Here is a 17,064-nt window from a genome sequence, read left to right as displayed (position 1 = left end):
TATAAAATAATACTGTAAAAGAAGAGAGGAAAACACAGAAGAAAATTATTTAAATTATATAAATATATAACTAATAAATATATGAGTAGCTCATATAGCCTTTGTTGCTACAACAAGCACAAGACCATAGTTTGTATTCATAATTTTGTTCTATACATATTCCATGCATTTGTTTTCTCAGAATTCTAGCTGAACTGATGGGTTATTTTATAGGATAACCTAACCTTCATTTTTGATGTTTCTGAATCCTTGATGATGTACCCATATTATTCTGCTGTTGTCTTCATAGGTTTTAATATTAGGCATAGAAATAATATTAATTCCATTCACCCTATGCCCCCATTGTGTAGGAAAAACCTCACATCACTATGATAATATGAATAAATCTTACCAACATTTTAACTCTGTTGTTGATGCAAATAACTGAGAAGACCCTAAACTTTCACCTCTGGCTCATCTCCAGGCTCAGAGCAATTCTAGCCAAGCATTGAAAGAGAACACATAACAGAACCCATCTGCAAACAGAACCCCTCTCCTCTCCTCTCCTCTCCTCTCCTCTCCTCTCCTCTCCTCTCCTCTCCTTTCTTTTCCCTTTCTCTTTCCCTTTCCCTTTCTTTGCTTTTCCCTTCATTTTCCTTTTCCTTTTCCTTCTTTCTTTCTTTCTTTCTTTCTTTCTTTCTTTCTTTCTTTTTCTTTCTTTTCTCTTTTTCCCCTCTCCCCTGCTCTCCTCTCCCTCCTTCTTCTCCTTCTCGTTTCTTCTCTCTCTCTCTCTCTCTCCCCACACACACACTTCCTCCTTTCATTCTTGCTTTCATTTTCATTGTCTCTTTTTTTGGCTTTTTGTTTTCAAGAAAATCCCTATCAAACCACTAGCCAATAATCGAAAAGAAAAGAGACCTCAGAGAGCATACATGACGAAGAATACAAATTTCACAAAAGTTGTTTAGAAAGATCATTAAGCAACTACTGCCTACAGCAACCAAAAAACAAACTCTGAGGATGAGAAAGAATATGATTTCCAGAGTCACCATATTATAATATTCATAATTTGCCACTGTCAGGAAAAAAAATACTAAGTATACAAAGAAAAAAGGAAGCATAGTCTATTCATAGAAGAAATTAATGGAAACTGTTTCTGAGGAAGCACACAAACATTAGGTTTACTAGACAAATGCTTCTATAAACTGCCTCAAATATGCTCCAAGAGCTGAAGAAAACCATGGAAAAAGTGGAGAAGAAAATCAAGAAAAAGATTTATAAGCTGAATAAGAATATTAATAATGAAGCTGAAACTATCAGAAGGAAGCAGACAGAAATTACGCAGCTACGAAGTAAAATAACTAAAATGAAGAATTCATTAGTAGTATTCAGCAGCATAATTAAGCAGACAGAACAAAGAATGAATGTACTCAAATATGGTACTATTGAAATGATACTGGGGATCAGAAAGAAAATAAAGGAATAAAAGTCATACCATATTTTCTTTTTCCATTTATCAATGATTATTGCAAATGGTGTTGCAATGACCATGAGGTTACCAATTTCTCTTTGAGATTCTAATTTCAATTCTTTTGGATAAATTTGCAGAAGATTTTGTTCAATCATATTGGAGATCTATTTTTAATTTTTTTAAGTAACCTCTGTGCTGTTTCCATAGTGGCTGTAACATTTTGCATTCCTGTCAGAAAATACACAAGGGTTTCAATTTTTTAGCATCTTTTCCAAACTTTTCTTTTTTTTTAATAATAGCCATCTTGACAGGTGTGAAGTTATATTTAATTATGCTATTGATGTGTATTTCTCTAATGACACTGAGCATATTTTATATACCTGTTGGCTATTTGAGTGTCTTCTTTGGAGAAATGCCAATTCAAGTACTTTGCCCATTTTTAATTGGGTTATTATTTTCTATTGAGTTTTAGAGGTTCTTTATATGTGTTGGAGATTAACCCCTTATCAGATACCAAGGCTGAAAATATTTTCTCCCAACTTGAGGGTTGGCATTCACTTTGTTGATTGTTTACTTTTTTGCACAGAATCGTTTTAGTTTGATGTGGTCCCCCACTTTTTAATTTTTGTTTTCATTCCCTGTGCTTTTGGTGTCATATCCCAGAATTCTTTGTCAAGATTAATGTCTTGAAACTTTCCTCCTGTTTTGTTCTAAGATTTTTAGTTTCAAGTTTATATGTAAGTCCTTAATCCATTTTGAGTTGATTTTTTACTATGGTAAGATGAGGATCCAATTACCTTCTTTTGTATGCAGCTATCCAGTTTTCTTGACACCATTTATTAAAGAAATTATTCTTTCCAATTGTGAAATTTTTGCACCTTTGAGATCACTTGACCTAACATGCATGTTTATTTTGTTTATTTCTGGGCTCACTATGCCGTTCCTTTGATTGATACATCAGTTCTTATGCCTGTACTATACCATTTTGATTATTGTAGCTTTCTAACATATTTTGAAATCAGGGAGTGTGATGCTTCCATCCTGTTCTTTCTCAAGGTTGGTTATGTGGTCTTTTGTGGTTTCATATCAATTGTAGAATTGCAGTTTCTATTTATACTAAAAAATTCTCACTGGTATTTTTATAAGGATTATATTGAATTTGTAGATCACTTTGTGTAGTATGTACATTTTAATACTATTAAGTCTTCCTATCCATGTGTATGAGATACTTTTTTCATTTATTTGTGTCTTCTTTAAATTATTTCATCAATGTTTTGGAATTTTCATTACATATGTTTTTCGCATCACTTGCTAAATTTATTCCTAAGTATTTTATTCTCTTTTGGTGGTATTGTAAATAAGATTGTTTTCCTAATCTCCTTTTCAAATAGTTTGTTGTTAGTTTGTGAAACAAAGCTGATTTTTGTACATTTTGTATCCTGCAACTTTACCTAATTTATTAGTTCTAACAGAATTTCTTTTGTAGTCTTTAGATTTTTCCATGTAGAAGTCCTATAATTTGCATCCTGGCCTTGTTCCTGATCTTGGAAAAAAAGTTTTCAATTTTTCACCATTAGGTATGATGTTAGATGTGGACTTTTCATATGTAGTCTTCGGTATACTGAGATGTTTTTCTTCTATTATTAGTTTGTTGAGAGCTTTTATCATAAAACTTTGTTGAAATTAGTTAATATTTTTGAGATGATCATGTGATTTGCATTATTTATTTATTAATATGATATATCACATTAACCAATTTTCACATATTGAACCATCTTTGCATGCCAGGAATAACTTTCACTTGATCCTTTTGATGTGTTTTTGAATTTGATTTCCTAGTAATTTGTTGGGGATTTCTGCACCTGTTTTGTAATGGATATTGTCCTATACTTTTCTTCTTTTGTGGCATTTTGCCTTTAGTATCAGGGTAATGCTTGCATTTTAAAATGTGTTCATAAATATGTTCTCTGCTTTAATTTTGTGGAAGCGTTTGAGGATGTTATTAATTCTTCTTTAAATATTTGGTGTAATTCATCAAAGAAGTTATCTGGAGCTTTGTTTTATTGATAGGGCTTTTTTTGTTGTTGTTGTTGTTTGTTTATTTATTTATTTATTTATTTTGAGAGAGACAGATACAGAGCAAATGAGGAAGGGGCAGAGAAAGAGGGAGACAGAGAATCCCAAGCAGGCTACACACTGTCAGCACAGAGCTCAATGCAGGACTTGAACCCACGAAACTGTGAGATCATGACCTGAGCTGAAACCAAGAGCTGGACGCTTAACTAACTGAGCTACTCTAATAGGTCTCTTATTGATAGGTTTTTCATTAACTATTCTATCTCCATTTTAGTTCTAGACATGTTCAAACTTTCTATTTTTCATGATTTCATCTTGATGGGTTGAATATTTCTGGGAATTTATCCACTTCTTCAAGATCACCTAGTTTGTTGGCATAAAATTGCTCATAATAGTTCCTTATAATCCTTTTTATATCTTTGGCATTATTTAGAATGTCTCCTCTTTCATTTTTAAGTATTTATATGAGTCTTATCTATTTTTGCTTAGTCTAGCTAAAGGCTTGTCAACATTTTCCAAACACCAACTCTTAATTTCATTAATTTGTGCTACTGTTTCCCATTTTGGTTAATAGCATAAGATGCTATTATATTGAAAATACTATATATTTCTATTGATTTTAAGTGTGCTCTAATCTTTGCTATTTACTTCCTTCTATCACTCTGGGCTTAATTTAACTTCTTTCAATCTGCAGGTGAGTCTTTAGGTTTAAAATGAGTCTCTTGTAGGCAACATATAGATGAGTCTTTGTTTTAATGTTTATTCATTTTTGAGAAAGAGAGAGAGACAGAACGTGAGTGGGTGAGGGGCAAAGAGAGAGGGAGACACAGAATCCAAAACTGGCTCCAGGCTCCCAGCTGTCAGCACAGAGCCTAATGCGTAGCTTAAACCCACAAACCATGAGATCATGGTCTGAGATGAAGTCAAACGCTTAACCACCAAGGTGCCCCTAGATGAGTCTGTTATTTTAATCCATTTTGGCACCCTGTATTTTTTTTTAATGTTTATTTATTTTTGAGACAGAGAAAGAGAGCTTGAGCAGGGGAAGGGCAGAGAGAGAGGATAACACAGAATCCAAAGCAGGCTCCAGGCTCTGAGCTGTCAGAACAGAGCCTGACACAGGGCTCAAACCCACGAACTGCAAAGTCATGACCCAAGCCAAAGTCTGGCGCTTAACCGACTGAGCCACCCAGGTGCTCCAGCACACTATGTCTTTTGATTGGCATGTTTAGTCCATTTACATTCAAAGTAATTATCAATATATATGTATTTATGGCCAATTATTACTTGTTTTGTCATTGTTTCTAGAGATTTCCTCTGATTCTTTCTTGTCTTTGTCACTTTTGTTCTTGTTTCCGAAACTCAAAGAGTCCCCTTTAAAATTTCTTGCTGAGCTGGTTTAGTGGTCAAGAACTCATTTAGTTTTCGTTTGTCTGGAAAACTTTACATCTCCTTTCCTGAATGATAGCCTTTCTGGATAGACTATTTTTGGCTGCAGAATTTTTCCTATTCAGCACTTTGAATATATCATGCCACTCTTCTGGCTTGCCAAATTTCTGTTGAGAAATCTCCAGCTACTCTTATTGGTTTTTCCCACCAGTTAAGGACTTCTTTTGTTTTGCTGCTTAAGATTTTTTTTCTTTAATGCTGTATCTTGCAAGTTTAATCACAATATGTCTTGGTGTTGAGCTGCTTTTCTCAAAAGAGAGTTCTCTATGTCACCCGGATCCGAATGTCTGTTTCCTTTCCAGATTAGGGAAGTTTTCTGCTGTTATTTCTTGAAATAAATTTTCTGCTCCCTTTGCTCTCTCTTCTTCTTCTTTTTTTTTTTTAAATTTTTTAAATGTTTTTTTATTTTTGACAGAGAGAGACAGAGCATGAGTGGGGGGAGGGGCAGAGAGAGAGGGAGACACAGAATCTGAGCTGTCAGCACAGAGCCCAACGTGGGGCTCCGACTCACAGACAACAAGATCATGACCTGAGTCGAAGTGAGATGCTCAACCAACTGAGCCGCCCAGGAGCCCCCTCTCTTCTTCTAAGACTCCTTTAATATGAATGGTATTTTAATTTTGATGGTATCACTGAGTTCTGTGAGTCTATGCTCCTGTTGCATAATTCTTCTTTCTCTCCTTTGTTCAGCTTTATTGCTTTGTATTAATTTGCAGTCTAGGTCAGTAATTCATTTCTCTGCTTCTTCCAGCCCCCTGCATGCATCAAGCATGTTTCTAATCTCATTTATTGTATTCTTCATCTATGACTAATTCCTTTTTAATTCTTTTATCTTTGTGGTAAGGGTCTCACTGATGTCTTCTATTCTTTTCTCAAGCCCAGTGAGTATTCTTATGGTTGTTGCTTTAAATTCTCCATTAGGTATGTTACTTATATCTGTTTCACTTAGATCTCTGGCCATGGCCTTATCTTGTTCTTTTACTTAGGATAAGTGCCACTGTCTTGGCATTTTGTCTAAGTCTCTGGCTTCTCCTCTGTGTTAGAAGAGCTAGTTATGTCCCCTGCTACTGAAAGTAACGGCCTTATGAAGAAGAGTCATGTATTGCCAGGTCCTGGGGCTTCAGGGAGTGTCTTTAGTGTGTTTTGTGTGTGCTCTGCTGATGTGGTTTGGCTGCTCCATCCTTCAGGCCAGTTGTCTGCAGAGGTTCTCCTTGCCTGCTGTGGGCAGTGTTTGGTCTCTGGCCTGAATGTGGTGAGTTTTAACTAGGTGTGCTCTGGTCTGCTTGTGAAACGAGACTTGCCAGTATCCATGGAACTGAGTCCCTGCAGAACTCTGTGTTAGGAAGACACGATGCGAGTAGGAGTTTGGTCTTGTCTTCTGTGGAGAGAGGCGCACCATGCTAGGAATGACACAAGCTTGACTGAGAAGGCCAGTCCCACCAGAGTGCTTAGGGATAGAGCTTGATATAAGCAAGTTAGGCAGCCAGTGTGGTGTTGTTCTGCTTCCAGCAGTGACTCTATGCTTATGCTGAGTGGCAGGGGATGGCAATGGTGCCAGCCAGCGCCTTTGTTCCTGAAGAGGCGTCTCTGTGAAGAGTGAACACTGCCTCTCAGAGATGCACCCTGGGAAAAGTGAAAAATCTCCATCCTGTGTGGCCCAGGCATTCTTCAGATTGTTGTTTCCATGCTACCTGCCCTTGTACTGTTTGCCTGCCTTCTTTCCAGGAGCAGGCAAGCGGTACTCTCCAGGTTCTATCCTAGTCATGCCTGCTGACCTTTAAACACCAGGCTTTAAGACCGCTAGTTGTAAAAACTCAGGAAATTCAGCCTGTCTTGTTTAGCAAGCCAGTGGCTTCAGGAAAACCTTCTTGTTCATTCTCCTGTGTGTTCTTATCTCTTTTCTTCTCTGTGACAATGGGTCCTCTCCCCATAGCACTTCCCATAGTACTGATCACAGACTGAACGTGTAAGACTTAAGTAAAATTGAGAGGAATGATCCCATGACAATGGAGAAGATAGGCCACCAGAATTGTTTATTCATAGTGATCACATTACCGATATCTGATTTCTTCTGGAATCCTCATGAGGCTTGGGTAATTTGTTTTGTGTCACATCACAACATTATGCAAATGTGGAAATGATAGGGAATATTTACAGTGATGAAGACCCTGAAGGGAAGTGTGGATCCAGAAAGACAAGTTCCTAGATATTTCTGCATTTCTTGTGATTTTAGACTCTCCTTCCCCCCACTCTTAACTCTGAGATTTATTTAACAATGGTTTTGAGACACTGAGAGTTTTGTTTGAATATCCTTCTATAACAGGTACCACTAGCAATGGTATTGGCCTGAGGAGTGAATGTTTTCTAGACATTAATTGGGGGCTTAATTCAGCAAAGCCACAGATTTATACTTAAATTTTCTTCAGTAATTTCCTAGTAATCAAGCCACATCTAAAGTAGTCACATAAAGGGAAATATTGTGTGTGGTTATTTTTCTTATGCTATTTCTCTAAGTTTTTAGTCTCATGTAGGTAAACGCTTGAATAAGAATAAAGCCAAGAGAGGTAGGTGTCTGAGGTATGATGTATAACACTGCAGACTATTATCTTTACACAGGAAATAGGAAAGATTCAATATACATATTCCTAGTCTAATATCTTCATATCTTACTTCACAAGATGCACGTTTTCCTAGGCAGACCAGTCTCCTCTCCTGTTCTTCAGTTAAGACAAAACTATGTGTTCCTCTTTCTTCATATATTTTTGCTTAGGAGTGCATTTTTAAAGCTGTTTTCATAGTATTTATTTCCCTTCTGGACTTTTTTTTTAACCTGAACCAAGTTGTAAAGATGTATGTTTTTACCTGATAGCTATACCTCTTTAGTTAGTTAAGAGGTCTGTCTAGTTAAGTCTATAAAATAAATCTTGCATTTTTTTAAATTAAATTAATCATGAATAAGTGTTATATTTTTAGGAGTTAGTTATTGACCACCAGTTTCATACCATCTCTAATTTGGGTGATCTGTTTCACCACCAGGCCTGTTATTATCCATAACTAACTGTATAAGTGCTTATAATACAATAAATTGATTTTCTACATAAAAAAGAGCAAAAAGAAAGAAAGAAAAGACTTTCTTAAAAATCTTAATTGGAAAGAAAGAAGTAAAGCTATTTCTATTCACAGATGATCTGATCCACTATATACAAAATACCAATGAATCCACCAAAAAAAAAGCTAGTAAAGCTAATAAATGAAGTCTGAAAAATTGCAGGATTGGTTTCTATACACTAGGAATGAATATTTCAAAAAGGAAAATAAGAAAACAATCACATTCACAACACCGTCCAAAAGAATAGAATCAATAGGAATTAATTTAACCAAGAAATGAAAGAATTCTGCACTACACACTGTAAAACAGTGCTGGAAGAAATTAAAAAGAACTAAATAAATGGGAAGAAATCCCTTGTTCATGGATTGGAAGACTTAATATTGCTAAGATGTCAAGACTATCCAAAGCAATCTATAGAATCAATACAATCTCCATCAAAATTCCAAAGGTGTTTTTTCAAAAATGGAAAAGCTGATCCTCAAATTTATATGGAATTTCAAGGAATCTCAAATGGCCAAAAAAAAAAATACTGAAAAATAAAAGCAAAGGTACAAGACTCACATTTCCTGATTGCAAAACTTACTACAAAACTACAGTAATCTAAACAGTATTGCTCTGGCATACGGATGGATAAATCTACCAATAGAATAGAATTGAGAGTCCGACAATACATTCATGTATCCTTAACCAATTTATTTTTGACAAACATGCCAACATCACTCAAAGGGAAAAAATAATCTATTCAATGAATATTGCTGGGACAATGGTATGGTTCATATGCAAAAAAATGAAGTTAGATTCCTCCTTCACATCATACATAAAAATTAACTCAAAATGGATGGCATAATAAATGACATAAATATACCAGCTCTAACCATAAAACTCAAGAACAAAACACAAGAGTAAGCCTTCATGATCCTGATCAGGCAATGAATTCTTTGATGTGACACCAAATGTATAAGCAGCAAAAGAAAAGATAGATAAATAAGACTTCATAAAAATTAAAAACCTTTGTGGATCCAAGGATATTATCAATATGGCAACAAGATAATTTACAGAATGAGAGAAAATATTTACCAATTATATATCTAATAAGGGTCCAGTATGAAAAATATATGAAAACAAACAACTCACCAACAAGAAGACAAATGACCCAATTTTTTAAAAAAGCTAAAATATTATAGACGTTTCCCCCCAAAATATATACAAATGGCCATCAAGCACATAAAAAGATTCTCAACATTACTAATCATTATGGAAATGCATATCAAACAATAATGAGATATCATATCATACTTATTAGAATAACTATTTTTTTAAAAAAGGAAAATAAGTTGGTAAACATGGAAAGAAATTGGAACTCTCATAAACTGATGGTGAGAATATAAAATGGCTTAATCACCATAGGAAAGAATTTTGTGGTTCCTCAAAAAGCTAAGTGTCGGGGTGCCTAGTTGGCTCAGTCAGTTGAGTGTCCAAATTCAGCTCAGGTCATAATCACACAGTTCATGAGTTCAAACCCTACATCGTCTCACTGCTGTCAGCACAGAATCCACTTTGGATCTTCTGTCCCTCTCTCTCTCTGCCTGGATGCCACTCATGCTCTTTCTCTCAAAATTGAATAAATAACTTTTTAAAAACTTAAATGTAAAATTACTATATTTATTACCTCCCCCATTTCCACTCCTATGTACATATCTCCAAATGATTGGAAAGGAATGTTCAGACAAGTATATGTAAATGAATATTCATAAAAGCTTATTCCATTCCCTTATAGTCATAAGTGGATGAAACCCAAGTGTCCATCAGTTGAAGAATGGATAAAGAAAATGTGGCATATACACACAATGGAATATTATTCAGGAATAAAATTCTGGATATACTTTGAAAACATTGTTAGGTAAATAAGCCAGATACACAAGAAACATTTATTGTGTGATTCTATTTGTATGAAACATAACCATGAGTTTGGGTTTAAATGGACTTCCCCCCTCAAAAAAAGGAAATAAATTGTGGTGATGGTTGCATTATAAAGGTAGTTACTGCCACTGAATTGTACACATAAAACTGGTAAATATGATAAATTTTACATTAAATAAAAGATAACTCAATAAAAGAAATAACCTAACAAAACTTTATCCAAAAGTATGCATCCTATAGATAATGTATACTAAGCTCTACTTCTAGGTATAATTTGTTGAGAAGGCCATGGAATTCTGATACTTTATTGGGAAAGTCTCATTAAACTTTGGAAAACTGCTGATAGCAAGAAAAATATGAAGCCTTGTTTATCCAAACTGTCCTATCACTGTTTTCCAAAGGAGAGTTGAGATACATGAGCATGCTTATATTAAGTAATTTAGGGTAGTTTGGGTAAAAAGTACACTAAGAAGTTAATCATATATTTTCCCGGTCTTATTATCTCAAATTAGAGTTTGCCTATAAGATACTTAGTATCAACATTAAAGAGACAATTTAGGACTTAGAAGTTTTCTTTTTATGACCTTGTTCCTAATATGCCAAAACTGGAACACTGTCCTTGGTGTTATTGTGAATATTAAAACAAGTTTTGATGAAAAAATTTAAGAAATCATCTTTGGGTAAGTCATAAAAACTCTGATTTTCTGAATTTGTCTTGATCTGAAGATTGAAACATAAATATATATTTTTTTCTGTTTGAGCTCTTTAACACTTAGGGGAATTGTGTCGCATTTACTAACAGTAAGCTGACTTTCACTAGTGTCAAAACTAATCAGATCAGGTCAAAGAGGCAATCACAGATTTTCCTTTCTTTGAAGTTCAGTGACTACAAACACTTCTCATACCTCTGTGTGGTTTATATTATGCAGAAAGTTTGATAGGTGCATACAAAACCATTGTTGGGAGCTAGAGGAGCAAGCTCTAGGACGAACACACAATGGAATATTATTCAGGAATAAACTTCTAAAGCAAAGCCCAGGTAAGTGCTCTCTGCCGTTGCCAAATTTGGGATAGCTACAACTACCACTTTATGCACAAGGCCACTGCTATCACTATTGCAATCAGAGCTGTGATATCAGAAAGGTACATCGCTGTAGTAAGCTGCGGAATCAAAAATATTCTAGTTTCAAAACCATCCCATCATGAATGTGCATAAAATACGTATCCTGCACTTCACTTCCCTTTTCACATACCTCAGCTTTGAATTGGCAGAACTGGTTGCAGAACCCAAACTTTAAGGAGATTGGAAAGGATGTTGAGCAAGTTAATCATATTTTCCATACAGGAAAAGCACAAATTTTGCATTTCTTTTCCATCTCTTTAACAAAATATAAAACTGATTGATTTTTATAAAATAAATTTTACTGACTCAAAGATCAAAACACAATTTCTGTGCTTGATCAGTCAGAATTTGAAAGTGAAAGTCAACATGAGTTATGGATATTACGTGTATGAAGGGCAGTTTTATGGTTAAGAGATGCAAAATTTCATTCTTCCTTGTGAGTAGTACACAAGAAAGTTTTTGTTTATTTGTTTCTTTTTTGGTTTTTTTAACATGATGATAATCATTTGAATGTATTAAATCCTATCCCAGAAATCCAACTCAACATAAAAACTTGAATACTATTCTATGATTAGTTTTCTAAGCCCTGATTATCTTTGGAGCACTGTCTATAGTTTAGATGTATCCTCTGTAAATTCCTACTGCTGTTCAGGGAAAAGATTTATGAAAGTATAAATCCAAATGCATTATCCTTATTTCTTATTAATCTGCCTTCCTACATCTAACTCCAAAAAACATTCTGATCTGCACAATGCATTAACTCCACAATTTTATCACCACCACTTCTGTCATGGAGTCTAAATCATTCTTAGTCATTTTGATTATTATAGGTTTTAGATTAAACAGGGATAATTTAAACAGCTATAATATTTTCTTACACAGATAATAAGAACCCCTGAAATTCAATGGCATCAGGAAAAAATGTCTTAAGCTTCATTAATAGATGCAGTTCTATTATTATTTCTGTTGATGTATTTTAAATGTGTTTTGAAGAGATAATGTTCTGATGTATCTATGGCATATGTGAGTGCGTGTATGTGTGTGTGTGTGTGTGTGTGTGTGTTTTACAATGAAAATAATTTCATATTTCAAGGGTGACTATCTGAGGATCAATCCTGTACATTCTCAAAATACCTAAGTCCTTTTGACCTCCTATTTTTCTTTCTACATAAGGTTTTGAAAACTTGATAAATTAATGTCATTACTAAATTGTTTGTCACCACAAATTGAATCTTTAGTATTACGGCTTTTATCATTGACCCTTATAACATGAGTGTCAAAATATCAATATTTATTTTCAATAAATAGATTTACAATTTTACCACTGTATGCCCTCAACCAGGAATTATAAGGCTAAGTAAAACAAACAAACACACAAACCAAACCACCTTTTAATGGCATTACAATATTTATTTTAAAATATTTTCCTGCAAGGTTGCTCAGAGTACTATCCTAACAATATTTTAATGCATCCGTATTTCCTTCTCTGAATATTATCTATTAAATATTTACTTTAAACTCAGAGAAAGTGAGAGAAGAGGGTGAGTATCAAGAGAAACAAAACAGAAAAAGATATAATACTTAATCAAAAGCTTTTCAGGCAAAGTTACATTGATAGAAAAATGAAGATGACATTAATATTAAAATGAAATTGCTAGTGCAGATAAGGTACATATGAAACTGTTTATGATTCTTCTGTTTCTACAAATCCTTAAGGAAAAGCTTACAGAAGACTAAGTGAGAAAAGCATTGTCTTTTTCAACACAAAATATTTTCTGTGTTTTAAACTGTTCCATTTACTTATTCAATCTTCATCTACGGAAAAATTCTAAGTGTAATATTTGTCATAGTATATCTAACTATACTTTAAAAAATTAAAGTATTTTTGGTATTTCATGATGGAACAAAATATGACAGACTAAAGATAAATTTTCAAAATGTGACTACGACAAGATATATAGAATTTGAACATAATAGAAAATCGGTATAGAAATCATAAAATTCAGGCTCTGGTTGAAACTTAACGAATTGGCAACCCCTAAAAGTTGTTTTGTTTGTTTTTGTTTTGTAAAAGTTGTTCCTTGGTTGGGAAGCACACATATGATACATTATGTTTGCATGGGAGAAAAGTTGGAGACAGCAAGGAAAACATAAAGTGAGATAGATCATTGTTCCATGATCCTTAGAAGAAAGCTTTTGGTTTTGGGGGGTTGCATTTGTGTTTGCTTGTTTTAGCATGGCTCTGCCTTATCATGAAGTGCTCGCCATTAGAAAACTTGCTTAAAATCAATCTGAAAGCAAACTTAAAACATGATATTCTCTCTACATTGGATTGCCTTATTGTAGATTTCAGTTACCCAACAGAAGGCAAGGTTGTAGACAATTGTTAATTTATCAGGAAGTCATTCTAGAAGCTCTAAAAGGAAGAACAGCTGACACATGTTCTTGAGGGACAGTGTGTACCCCTATGACTAGCACTATAAATTAATTAAACTTAAGAAAGAATAGGTTGTCTTCAGTGTTCCTCAGTTTTGATTAAGAAACAGGCACAAAAGTGGACTTCTAATGGATTAGAGACATAATTTTGAAAGGAAAAACTACAAAGCAAATAGAAGAAAATTTAGGAAAATAGCTTTGTGAACTGGAGTGGAGAAGAACTGCAAAAATTAAAGTCAGGAACAAATTGTATGACATCAAAATTATGGTTTTATGTTCAACACAGTTAACCAAGGACAAATGTATTAGGCAAACTAGGGAATGGAATTTGCAATATCCAAAAGTAAAAGTTGATTAATATGTACAATGTACGTGTTGCTTCTCCAAAACAACTAGAAAAACACAACTCTGTCAGAAAAAATAATTGGCAAAGATCATGAACAGGTAATTTACAGAACAGAAAATTCTGAAAGCTAATATGTATATTGAAGAGATGGTCACATTCATTGGCAAACTATATCTATAAGGAGATTTTGCTTTATGCAAATTAGGGAGCTGGCTAATCCAAACCTTTTTGAAGATAAGAGAATATAAGAAGTCTTATGTGCTGCTACCAGGAATGTAGATTGGTATAATCATTTGAGTTAGCTATAGAACTTTACCCACACTAAGTATTCACCTACCTTATTACACAAAAATTCTATTCATGGATATATACTCCAAGAAATTGTCACACAGGGCCATAAAAGCAACTTACGAGAATGCTCATTTTATCATTATGGTTGAAATGCGGTCAATCAATGTGACCATTCCTGGGACAAAGGTGAGGTAAAATATGGGGGTTAGAGAAATATGATGTATATATGGTGCATCTATAGATCTTGAAAAACATCTTGTTCAATGAAAAAAGCAAAAAGCAACAAAATACATAAGCGATTCCATTTACATAACTAAAAATGCATTTGTACAAAGCAACACTATTTGGTTTACGCAGACATATAAATAATATTTGGCAACACATTAGATAAGGTTATCTATGTCCTTGAACATATTTATATTAGCTGAATTAACATTCATGCCTCCTAATCCAATTTAAAGTTCCTGTCTCCTTAATAATCAACAAATATGAAGACCTATTTCTTTTTTTTTTTTTAATTTTTTTTTTCAACGTTTATTTTATTTTTGGGACAGAGAGAGACAGAGCATGAACGGGGGAGGGGCAGAGAGAGAGAGAGAGAGAGAGACACAGAATCGGAAACAGGCTCCAGGCTCCGAGCCATCAGCCCAGAGCCTGATGCGGGGCTCGAACTCACGGACCGCGAGATCGTGACCTGGCTGAAGTCGGACGCTTAACCGACTGCGCCACCCAGGCGCCCCATGAAGACCTATTTCTATTAGCAGCATATTCTCTCTGCTATGGGTCCCACTTTGTGGTTTCTTTGGATAACTAATATCTCTTTTATTGTTTATTGAACATTGTGGGAGATATTGCAGAGACAGTGGATTTTGTTATCCTGCTCTGGAAAGTACTGCTTTATGTTGAAAGAGTCAGTTAACTTCACTGGGCTCATTTTCTAAACTGTCTTTCCATGCAGTGGGCAACAGTTGAAACCTCCACTGAATTTTTTCAGCTATTCAGCTAATGTTAACAGCAGGCCTCAGGTGAGAAACTTTATATAGAATACCTCATTTATAAATAAGCCAAATTAACTGAAACCCAGATATTTGGGGTCACCTTTTCTGTAGCTCTGTACTTTTGTGGCATATTCAACCTCATGTTTCAGCTACGTAAGCAATCCTAGTCTCCATCCATTGACTCCCCAAATCAATAACCCCCTGGGTTTTTCCTTAAGTTCCACCTATCCTGAGCCCTGAGTACTAATGAGTCCCTCAGGCAAAATGCCACATAAATGTAAATCTCACTTGGATCAAATATCCTCTTCTAAAATCTGGCTCACCTTCAGGTCTGTTTATTCATCCACAAGTACCTTGAAATGTATATTTTAAACATATTGTCCCAATTTTATCATTGCTATCTTGGAATAGTTATTCCAATACAAGATACTCTGATAATATTGGTACATATGAAATAATACATAAGTTAGTTAATACACATATAAACAAGCATTTCAAGAAAGCATTAAAATGATCTTCCAGCTTAGGGATATATTTATCATAACTTCCAAAGGTTTTCTACATCATGAGAACTTCATTTTGATAACTTTTAACACTGTGATAAGAATCTAATTAGGCAAATAATCTGAGTTTCTCCAAGACATGTGCCTGCCTTTGTTTTGTGGACTTTCCTCGCAGCATGGGCCCCAAACACGTCTTCACTCCCTCCTCAAACCAAGAAACCGCTACTGCCTCATGCCCCCAAGCCAGAAGAGACGTTGTCCTCTCAGCACTTGCCAAAGGAAGAAAAAGGACAGCAAGAAACAACTAAGCATATTGATGAAGTACAAAATGAAATAGACAGACTAAATGAAAAAGCCTGTGGGGAGGTTTTTGAAGTAGAACAGAAATATAACAAATTCCACCAAACTTTTTTTTTCAGAAGAGATTGGTTGGAGTTGATCACCCAAATCCCAAATTTGGGGTAACAACATTTGTCAACCATTCACAAGTGCTTTCACTGCTTGGGAGGAGGATGAAGAGGTGCTGCATTATTTGACAAGAGTTGAAGTGACAGAATTTAAAGATGTTAAATCAGGTTACAGAATAGATTTTTATTTTGATGAAAACCCTCACTTCAAAAATAAAGTTCTCTCCAAAGAATATCGTAGGAATGAGAGTGATGATCTATCTTCAAAGTCCACTGAAATCAAATGGAAATCTGGAAAGGATCTGACAAACGTTCAAGCCAAACATAGAATAAGGCCAGCAGGAAGAGACAGCGTGAGGAACCAGAGAGCTTCTTCACCTGGTTTACTGACCATTCTGATGTGGGTGCAGATGAGTTAGGAGAGGTCATCAAAGGTGATATTTGGCCAAATCCATTACAGACTACCTGGTTCCCAGTATGGATGATGAAGGGGAAGGAGAAGAAGATGATGATGATGAAGAAGGATTGGAAGATATCGATGAAGAAGGAGATGAGGATGAAGCTGAAGAAGATGAAGATGATGAGGGGGAGGAAGGAGAGGAGGATGAAGGAGAAGATGACTAACGAAACACTGATGGATTCCATCCTTCTTTATTAATTTTCTCCAGTCCCTGGGAGGCAGTTGCAGTCTTTTTTTTTTTTTCTCCTCTTGTGCTCATTTGCCCTATTTTTTGAAGACTTTTTTCTCTCCCTTTATACCATGTTTCTCAATTTATTTTGGGGGGTTGGGGAGGGAGATACCTTGAGCAGAATACAGTGGGAAAAGAATCTCTACCCCTTTCTGATCCAAATTTGTTTATATCCCTTTCTGTCTCAACAAAAACTTGATGGAATCAACACCACCGTGCTCTGTGGGAAAAAAGAAAAACCTTCTGCTCCCCTAGCTCTGTTGGAAG

At 34.9% G+C, this 17,064-nt stretch overlaps 1 pseudogene; it reads left to right on the top strand.

The window, feature by feature from the left end:
- Positions 1–14,350: 14,350 nt before the first annotated feature.
- LOC116738057 lies at positions 14,351–16,732 on the top strand (annotated as a pseudogene).
- Positions 16,733–17,064: the final 332 nt, after the last annotated feature.

This window comes from Lynx canadensis, chromosome B1 (genome assembly GCF_007474595.2).
Source record: "Lynx canadensis isolate LIC74 chromosome B1, mLynCan4.pri.v2, whole genome shotgun sequence".
NCBI lineage: Eukaryota > Metazoa > Chordata > Mammalia > Carnivora > Felidae > Lynx > Lynx canadensis.
This window is presented reverse-complemented; position numbering and strand designations above follow the sequence as displayed.